Raw genomic sequence first — 11,652 nt, forward strand, 5'->3', positions numbered from 1 at the left:
TCCTTTACCTCACCTGAGCTGTACAGTAGTTAACAGTCTCTCAGTCTGACAGGAGAGGACTCTCCCTCCACCTTGTTGACAGCTCATTATATCCGTTAGCACAGCTAGCTTGTACCAGATGCTAACAACAACAATACACGACGTAACCGGTGCGCGCGCTTTCTCTCGCGCCACACATACACACCCTCCCGAGCTTGAATGACACACAGACCAATCGAGGGCATTAGTGTATGATCTATGAAAGTGGCCATGTCGGCAGGCCACATCATGTAGACAGCCAGTCACCCTCTGTGAGGCAGAGTCAGACCCACATTTGCGCAGCGTTGCGTTCACAATACATACATACAAAAAAAATTCCTCAGGCCAGGCCATCGGGAAACCTCCCGGTCCTCCCGATGGCCAGTCCGGGCCTGAAAATGGACAACATTGTTTGGAGATTTCAACAATACAGCGATTCTGCACTGCGGTCACTCAGCCGTCTCTCGAGTTTGTTATTATTTTTTTCTGCCATTAGTTCTTTGTGAGATCGATCCTGTTGGACTCAGTAGGCTAGTAGTGAAACTACTCCCACAACAAGTACTATGAAGTACTTACTGTGTACCTTTTGAGTAATCCTCTGTTAATGTCCCCTCCTGAGAACAAGAATGCATGTTTCTCTGCTATTTTGAATCAGCGTTAAAACACCTTTCTTCCTGAGACTGATATTGTTGGACAGAGTATTTTAAGAGGATGGTAGACATGATATCAGCAATACTTCCAGTCAGTAGTCCGGCAGCAGCATGTTACACCTTGGAAAGTCTTTAGAGTCTGGCCTGGATAGCTGGTCAAAAATATCCTTCAGCACACTGACACACTCTGTCACTCTGGTTGGCCTCTTATGAAGCTGCCGTCTTTTAATATATAACTATTTCTCAGCCGCTAGTTCGTTCCTCACAGATTCTTCAGTCTCATCAGCCTCATCTTTCCATCAGTCCCAGTCAACGCCTCCAGCACACTTCCAGTGTCTGACTCCATATGATATTGTCCTGATGCTGTAAGGGTGATGCCCCATGATCACAAAATGACCCCTCAAAAGCCTCAGTGCCAAGGACCTCATATTATGTCTGTCATTAATGTTACATCACCCATTATAACAATTTGTCTTTCCTTTTTTCTCTTCTCTTAACTGAATAGTCCTGTCTTTAAGTGTAATACAATGTAAAGTCCTGTTCCTGCACCATTTTAAGGCTTCAAAACAGGCATTTATGCTGTATGTGTTTGGAGAAATAACACAATCAATGGCCCAGAATTGTACTTTATAAACTTTTAATCTTGTGGTGCTTGAAGAAACTGGCTAAGCCGGCCAGGTTATATATGCCTTTTTTGGAGCCCTATTTTTTCAATATTTATTAAAATGTCACTAGTTATTTAAACAAACCACTTTCTGAGGAAAATACATGCGACCATAAAACGCCCTTTACTAGAGAGCCATTGAAGCCCATGAAGAATGTATCCTTCCACAAATCTTTTCATCTGCTATAAGTTAAGGCACTATCTGTGCAGAACATTACAAATATTCTTAATTTTCAGTATTTTATTTTAAAAGTGTTCAGAAAGACTGCATCAAATATCTATATAATATTAATATTGTTATTAACTTCAATCAAAGTCAATTTAAATAGCGGGCAAGACTTTCCAAGGGGTAAAATGCTGCTGCCGGAGTACTGACTGGAAGTATTGCTGATATCATGTCTACCATCCTCTTAAAGTACTCTGTCCAACAATATCAGTCTCAGGAAGAAAGGTGTTTTAACGCTGATTCAAAATAGCAGAGAAACATGCATTCTTGTTCTCGGGAGGCAACCCTGTCTCCTAAAAATTACGTTCCCACGGAACTAAACTGCATTCTCAATTACGTTCAGCTAAAAACGTATTTTCTCCCACGTTACGTTTGTTATGAACGTATCTTAAATACGTTTATTTTCTACATATCTTTGCCATTTATTGTCTTGCTTATAATAATGATAATAGTCATTTATAAATATCCTTTTAGAGCACACATTTGAAATCAGTAGGCGAGGCTGTAATTTCGCCAGCTGTTACTCTCATGAGCGAGGCAGAACATAATAGTTGTATCAGCCAAAAAGCTGCTGTGTCGTTTATTACACCTCAAACATTAAAACAAATCCAGAGTTACGTGTTTCTGTACTTCCTCCAAGAAGAAAGGACAGTAACAGAAGAGCTCTGTGGCTTCAGGCTTGATCGCTGTTCAAATGACAGCGTTGGTTTCCCCAAAACTGGGCGGGGCTGTAAAGTGACGTAGATTTTACCCTCATCTATTATTCAAAACCATTCTATGTATTCTAACGTAAATTACATGCCAGTGTTTTATTTATTTGTTTTTATTTTAAATCGTATAATGTTGGACTTTTTTTGCCATCTGTGAGGAAAATAAATGGGGCTCAGAGCCTCAAAATACTGAAATCTGTATTTTTGAAAATCTTTTTTTCCTTCTAATTTGTTATTATTTTCTAAATAACACACTGTTATTTACTCAACAATAACACACAATTATCCTTGTTTTTATTTATTCGTTTGATTCTATAATCTTGGGCTTTTTAGCATGCTTTTTAGCCGTAAATAATGTCACTGGAAACAGACTATTAGGGACATTTCGAGCGATACACACCACAAACCCACTGAACAGATTACCCAAGATCCTCAGCTTGAAGCTCGTTGATTGGATGTTTTAGCCGCAATGCATGTTGGGATATGATGTTAATGCGATATGATATACGAAAACATTTTTTTTTTTTAAATAATACTTTATTTCGAGTGTTCTTGCTTTTCTCTTTGGAAGTCATCACATAACGGCATTGTAATACACGGTTCGGCTGCATTAAATATTACACATCTGCTGTAGTTCTTTATTTATAGAGCCCTGATGAGAAGACTTCTGGACAAACAGGAGAACTGCAGCCAAAACTGAATATGTGACGTGGATCATAAATATATCAGCAATTAAACATCATCTTCAATTTATTTTCACAAAATACGCCTCCTTGCAGTATCAATAGTAATTCGGCTGACTTTTATATTTGATCCAATTGGTAGATAGGTTATATTTACACCATGACGGTGCACAGCTGATAGAAAAGGACTTGTAGTTTTTAAACATATTACTGATTTTCTTTGAATATAAGAATGTAAATACTGAGTTGAGAGAATAGTCAGGGAATTTGGGTGATGGGAGACACATCTATGGAATCACAATTTCAATAGCTTACCATTAAATGACGGATATACCTTTCTGTCTGTGATGTTTTACAAATCAGATATTAATGTGTAGAAGTAAAACATGAGAAATAGTATAGCAATATCCTGTAAAATTATGTAAAAACATGAATAAAACTACACATCTTCAGATGTTATACATACATAAGTGTCCTACACTAATAATACAAAGTTATTATTAGTATGCTGTGTGTACCTTGTGTGCACCATTAGTGGTTAAAGCACGTTATTGAATTATTTTTGTTGAATAATGTTATTTTTGTTGAATAATGTTATTTGATGAAAAAAATATTAAGAGTACATACTTTCATAGGGGGAAAGTAGAAGGTCAATGATAGAAATATAGAATATAAAAAATCAAGAAGATACTGTAAGTGATCTCTACAATAAAACAGTTTAGTGCACGATGTACAAAGATATGAGGATGTGCAAAACAGACAAACTAATTAACCTTTATTAACACATTAAAGAATACTTTAGGTTAAGGTCTTCTTTCAAATAAGAAAAAAGCTTTGGGGGTATCTATCTACAGATAAATATTAAGCCTGACAAAGTACTTAACGTTTAATATATTGCTTTCCTGCAATGTTAACTATGCTGAAGCACTTATTTTAACTGATATTATACACATTAATTATACTCTTATGTAGATAGATAGTATAAGAAATGTGCAGAATATGACAGTTTAATGGTGGAGGTATACACACATATTGATAGATGTCTTGTAATGCACTGTTGAGGAACCTGTGACCCAAGTGTTTCATTCATTGCATAACTACACCGTAGTTGTGTATATGATATGTCAATAAACCTTAGAAAATCTTGAAATCTTGAAAGGGATGTGCAAAATAGTCATTATATACAGTCTTTAATGAACTATTAGTAGAGAATAACGAGTAATTAATATACTTTATAGAGATCTGCAGATAAATGTTTAGTCTTCTCGAGCACCAACTATCAAATATCTCTCCTGATTGTTGGCACTTGACAATCACCTTCCCTGAATTTTACTCAGGTGTAACTAAAGTCTGATTTAAGGGTTGTTTATATTTCACATCATTAATCAGAATCTGCAAAGTAACTCAAATAAATGTAGTGGAGTAAAAATACCAGGTTAACCTCTGAATTGTAGTGGAGTAGAATTACAAACTAACAATGAGCTGTCATGTGGGTATATATAATGCTGCCCATTAAGCGATTTTCACCCATTTAGTAATTACATGTTTTAAATGTGTACACACCAATTTGTTTCCTATCGCCTAAACCTCCAGGGCTGTACACAGTTTAATACTGTCAACTTCTAATTTTGGGAAAAACGAAAACGTCTTTTAAAACTACAATTCCCAGTGGAGACATGCCATAGAGAACATGTTGCGAAACACAATAGCCAGCATCAGAGCCAGCATGTGCATTTCTCGGGGGGCGTTCAAGTCCAGTTTTGAATAGTCTGCCGTGGTTTCGTTCCATTTCAAAGAGCTTGGCGCTCGGCGTAACCTTGGCGCACTGCCACTCCAACATCCAATCCCAGAGCTTGAAGATTAATCACGGGGTTTGTCAACAGGACTGTAGTCCCAAACGATAGCTGGGGATTATGGGTAGTGTAGTGTCTTCGGCCATCCTAAACTGAATTTTTTTCCGGATATCATATTGCATTAACAACACCACATCTGGCGTCACATAGATATTCTGTTACTGTCCTTTCTTCTTAGAGGAAGTACAGAAACACGTAACTCTGGATTTGTTTTAATGTTTGAGGTGCAATAAACGACACAGCAGCTTTTTGGCATGATAAAACTATTATGTTCTGCCTCGCTCATGAGAGTAACAGCTGGCGAAATTACAGCCTCGCCTACTGATTTCAAATGTGTGCTCTAAAAGGATATTTATAAATGACTATTATCATTATTATAAGCAAGACAATAAATGGCAAATATATGTAGAAAATAAACGTATTTGAGATACGTTCATAACAAACGTAACGTGGGAGAAAATATGTTTCTAGAAGATATATAGAAATAAACGTATTTGAGATACGTTCATAACGAACGTAGCCTACTAACGTGGGAGAAAATACGTTTCTAGCTAAACGTAATTGAGAATGCAGTTTAGTTCTGTGGGAACGTAATTTTTAGGAGACAGGGTTGCGGGAGGGGACATTGAGGATTACTCAAAAAGTACACGGTAAGTACTTCATAGTACTTGTTGTGGGAGTAGTTTCACTACTAGCCTACTGAGTCCAACAGGATCGATCTGACGAAGAACTATTGGCAGAAAAAATAATAACAAACTCGAGAGACGGCTGAGTGACCGCAGTGCAGAATCGCTGTATAGTTGAAATCTCCAAACAATGTTGTCCATTTTAGACACAGGCCTATTATATTTACAGCCCTCAATAACATTCATTATCTGGGCTCAATATGTGTCTTGGCTGTTTTCGTTGTGAAAACAAATGGACCGTAGATACACGGATTGACCGTCCTCATCTGCGCTCTTATTTTGAAAGACAACTTCCGGTAGCAGAATATGAAAAAAACTGGGTGTTTTTTTGTTTCTGTTTTCTAGTGATTTTATTTTTTGTTTTGAGAAGTAGAAAATGAAAATCATCCCGTTTTTTAAGTTTATTAAATCAATTTTTCACCATGATAAAGAAAAACGCCTTGTATTTCAATTTTGGTTTTTCAATTTGAAAACGAAAATCAAATATCCAGTCGTTTTTTGTTTTTGAATATCCATTTGTGAAAAGAAAATCCAATGACCAAAACATACACTGACCCAGTTGCTGCACTAAACTACATTTTAGCATTTAAAATACCGAGCCATTATTTTGCGGTTATTTTGGTAGTAACTCAAAAGTCATATAAAAGTAGTGTAACTCATTATATTTCAGAGACAGTAATATTGTAATGTAACTTATTACTTAAAAAAGACAGTAATAAGTAGTAGGCCTACTGTATTACATTTTGGAAGTAACTTGCCCAACACTGTCCCTAATACACAACATGATAACTGGCCTCAGAATCAATCAATCAATCAATGTTTATTTATATAGCCCAATATCACAAATGTTACATTTGACAATACGACACCCTCTGTCCTTAGACCCTCTGTCCTTAGACCCTCACATCGTACAAGGAAACACTTCCAGAGAAAACCCACAGTTTAAACTTTAAAGGGAAAAATGAGGGAGAGCAACAGAGGAGGGATCCCTCTCCCAGGACAGACAGACGTGCAATAGATGCCGTGTGTAAATTGAAAAGATAATACATTTGCAACATAGGTAGTCCAAATGTTTGGAAATGCATGTGTGTATAATAAGAAGATGAATCCACGAGGATATCCATCCAGGACTCATGATCCAGGACCACAGCAACAGGCATAGGCACGACTCAAGATCCAGGGCTTGCGATCCAGGACTCAGGACCACAGCAACACGATCAGCCATGACTCCGGATCCCGGCGTATATAGACACCAAAAGAAAATTTGGGGAAGCTGGGTTAATCGGAACATGAGAGTACACAGGTACAGACAGAGAGAAGGAAGAAGTAATGTGTCCCCCGACAAACTAAGCCTATAGCAGCAAAACTAGGGGCTGAATCTAATCAGCCCTAATTAAGCTTTATCAAAAAGGAAGGTCTTAAGCATGATAACGTTTAGTAATCTCATGTTGTCACTTGGCAACCGCCATTTTATTACACAGAAGCTTTTGACATTCACCAGTGTAGTATTTACTGACATATGTTGTGTCATAAAACAAAACTTGAACATATCTTAAACCCCCTGCTGAAAAAACCAGCTTAGACCAACAAGGCTGGTCTGGCTGGTCAGGCTGGTTTGGTCACAGTGGTCTAGATGGTCACCATTAGCTGGTCGGGATAGCTGGTTTAACTGGTAAAAGCTGGTGGTCACAGTGTTCTAGCTGGTCAGGATATCTGGTGGTCACAGTGGTCTAGCTGGTTACCATTAGCTGGTCGGGATAGCTGGTTTAGCTGGTAAAAGCTGGTGGTCACAGTGTTCTAGCTGGTCACCATTTGCTGGTCAGACTGGTATGATCTTGAGTAGAACTTTAACTGGGATTACTTGATGGTTAAGCTGGACATATATGATGATGAAACACTCTCACCCAATTGCAGTAGCTCAATGAACATCTATCATTTCAGACCAGAATGTATAGAATGTCTGTAAATAAATACTCATACATCAAATGATTAGAAGCAGGAAAATAATGTATAACACACAATGAACATTAACACAAATTTGAAAACATTTTCAAAACACCCATTACTTCATATTTTTAAGCAGTTTCCTTCAATTGTTTCTTTCCGTTTTTCACAAGGTCCTGTGTTTTTTGTGAAATGTAGTAACTTCTCCCTCTCGGTCTTCTCCACGTTTTGTGAATTCAGCCATCCTCTGAAGCACTCTTGAAAAGAGAAAGGAAAAACAGATTAACTTTTAGCTTTGTGTTATGATTACTTAAATATCTATATATGCACTGTGAGATGAAAAAGAAAAAATTATCAAATTTTTGTTTTGAACATTCACTGTGATTGGGTCTATTATCCACGCAATACACCGTATTTAATTTTTTTCTTAATTCACATTATTTAATTTCACATTCTGTTCTTGTAAATATCATATTATATTATATTACATGTATATAAACTTTTTGCACTACTTTTTATTTTTGTATTTTATTATATATGTTGCATTGTTGGAGGAGCTCAGGTCAGAATAATGTCATTGACATTTCCACACTGTAGCTGCTGAGCATATGAGAATAAAACCTTTGAATCTTGAATCCAACACTTTTTTCAGTGGAAAATCCTAAATTGTAGGATAGTTTGGCCATAATAATGCTTTATGATTACGTTTCTAGTGAGAAGTGTATATTTTACTTTCAGAATCTACCTCCAGTGGATGTGTAGGATCTACAGTATGATAGATATATTACTTTACACCCGGAAGTATGTATTGTCATTCTTATTGTCGATAAATTGAGGGATATACGCTATATTTTTATTAACACCAGTATGTACTTTATACATCGACCTCGAGTGTTTGTCTCTGCACCGGAAATAATTTAATTTTAAAGTTCAACCGCATATTAAATAAACTATATCAGCACCACACCTGCGTAACACATGGTGCCTCTTGTCTGAACAATTTTTTAAGCGATTTGTAATCTATTCTTGTCGACTTGCAGCCTAAATACAAAGATAACTCCACTCCTCTCCTACCACTGCTTACCTCTAATGAGCCTTGGTAGAACTAGTGTCCGAGTCATAGGGTCCAGAACGGACTGAAGACATGTGGAACAGAGGACAGGCATGGTTCCATGTACAGGGAACTGGAACTTTGAACAGGTGTTTTCATCTTTTCTGCCTGAAGGTTCACAAGTTCTTGATCAGGTGTTTGATGTGGGCTGGCATGATCCTTTCTGCAGCGATAAATAAAGAAAACAAAGAAGACATCATTAATAATAGTAATGATGGTAACAACAATAATATTAGTATAACTATTTATATAGCACTTACACAATTGCAAAGTGATTCTCACAATAAAAATAAAGAACAAAACAATATCAACAATAAAAAAATTATAGGAATGTTAAGATACAAATAAATGATAAACATTCTGAGAGGCCGACTACAAAAGTTAGACTCAATGGCTCTTGATGACATCAATGAGCAGTCCCAACACATGCTGCTGTATCAAAAGAAATAGAATAGCTCCAGATTTCTTCTATTTTGTGTTGGACGATTTGTTTTATTGATTGCTGATGGATGTATATATATATATATAGGGTTTATTCAACAGCAGTAAGGCATTAAGTTGCTAAATTAACGTACACTGAACTGTAAAACTTACCACTATGTAGGAAAGGCTCTGATCAGGAGGGTTGTCTAGTAGGACAGCAAAGAGGTGGTGTCATGTACAACCATTGGTAGATGTTACACCTGAAAGAAAGATAAGGAAATAAGAGAAGACAGGAGGACAAGCTTTAACCTGAGCCTGTTTTTTCAGTCTTTACAATGCACAGTTGGAAATTACCTTCCAAAGGCTAAATTCAAACTCAATACCATAAATAACTGGGTACCAAAGTGCTTTACCTGATAGAACACGTTCCACACGGAGCAGCAACCACCCGGCTCGGCCTTTTGCTGCATATAATCTCCTCCCTCTTCACTGTTTCCAGTAGATCTCTACTGTCCAATACAACTGAAATTCCCCAAAAAATCATATTAAAAAAAGTTCAAAACAACAACTTGCTTTTGGCATTGAAATGGATTAGAATGTTCTTGAACCAGCAAGAACAGCCTGGCCAGCTTGTCCAGCCTGGTAAACCAACTAAACCAGCCCAACACCAGCCCAACACCAGCCCAACACCAGCCTAACACCAGCTCAACACCAGCTAACACCAGCTAACACCAGCCCAACACCAGCCCAACACCAGCTAACACCAGCCTAACACCAGCCCAACACCAGCCTAACACCAGCTCAACACCAGCTAACACCAGCCCAACACCAGCCCAACACCAGCCTAACACCAGCTCAACACCAGCTAACACCAGCTAACACCAGCCCAACACCAGCCCAACACCAGCTAACACCAGCCTAACACCAGCCCAACACCAGCTAACACCAGCCCAACACCAGCCCAACACCAGCCCAACACCAGCCTAACACCAGCCCAACACCAGCCCAACACCAGCTAACACCAGCTAACACCAGCTAACACCAGCTAACACCAGCCCAACACCAGCCCAACACCAGCTAACACCAGCCCAACACCAGCTAACACCAGCTAACACCAGCTAACACCAGCCCAACACCAGCTAACACCAGCCCAACACCAGCTAACACCAGCTAACACCAGCTAACACCAGCCCAACACCAGCTAAAACCAGCAACCATCTTAAACTGGTCTATGCTGTTTTTTTCAGCAGGGTTAACACCAAACATTTTAAGAATATTTTTAGAGTACGTTATCCTACCTTTCAGAAGAACATTCTGGGAACCAAAATAAAATGACCAGCTGAAAACGTTTTAAGAATAGTAGGGCATAATGTTCTAACAATGTTATCACCAAACATTTTAAGAATGTTTTTAGAGAACGTTATCCTACCTTTCAGAAGAACGTTCTGGAAACCAAAAGAAAACTTCCCGCTGAAAACATTCCTAGAACAGTGAATGTAACATTCTCAGAATGTTTTTAGAACCAACAATGTCTAGCTGGGCAGCCCCTAGTTGACCCCCCCCCCCCCCACACACACACACACACACACACACACACACACACACACACACACACACACACACACACACACACACACACACACACACACCACAACACAGACTATATCACCCCTTGCCGCTAAATACCAACAAACTATGTGCAATATGTGCAATATATAAATGCCGTTAATAATATACCTGGCTGCTAAATCCTTAGGACTGTTACAAGGTGTGTATTTTGTATTTTGTAAATTGTGTAACTTGCTATGTAACCACCTATGTTCAATATGTGCTAGATGTGCAATAGATGCCGTTAACAACTGTGTAATAATATACCTGGCTGCTAAATCCTAAGAACTGTTACAGGATGTGTATTTTTTTGATTATGTAACTTTTTATTTTGTATTATATATGTTTTTAATTATATCATAACTTAGTACTTTTTTCTTTTTCTGTGGCTCTTTTTTCTGTTGTAACTACGCAAATGTCCCCTCCCTGGGACTAATAAAGGTATTCTTATTCACCCCTCCAATCCCTCTTGAAAACGATTTAGATCTTTAAACAACATTGTTGTGGCATGGTTGATGCTAGTTTACAGTTAATCCTGAGCTTCTTGTGCACCTTCAACCACTTCAATAACTCGCTCTGTTCACTTTAATAAAAAACATTTTGCATGTCAAACTCCATATAATGCTTAACTGAATCTGAACTTTAAGGTTTTACAGGACCTCCGTCAGCTATAAGCTAATTTGTAATAGCTGCACACAGTTATCATGATATACAAGATACCATTCGTGATGGTAAATGGCAGTTGAGGTGACCATGTAAAAGTTCTACTCTGCTTGAGCCATGCAGAATATCTCTCTCAGCATGAGCACCTCTAATAAGATCCTTCAACAACTCTAAATACCTTTACAAATATTTGCTTTTTGGAATCTTGACATCTGTCCTTAGAGTCAGAGCTTAAGAAACAGTCACAGTTTTGTTCGAAAAGCTGGTTTCATGCCCTGCCTTCATTCGGTTCAATTTGCTCTGGCCCGAGGGTTTGGCAAGCTTGATAAAAAATAAGATAAGTTCCTGGCAGTGGCTCAGGAGTAAACTGTAGTGCTTATAGTTCACACTGCGATCTCCCGCGAATGAGAGGG

The sequence above is a fragment of the Gymnodraco acuticeps genome, unplaced genomic scaffold (assembly GCF_902827175.1).
Source record: "Gymnodraco acuticeps unplaced genomic scaffold, fGymAcu1.1, whole genome shotgun sequence".
Lineage (NCBI taxonomy): Eukaryota > Metazoa > Chordata > Actinopteri > Perciformes > Bathydraconidae > Gymnodraco > Gymnodraco acuticeps.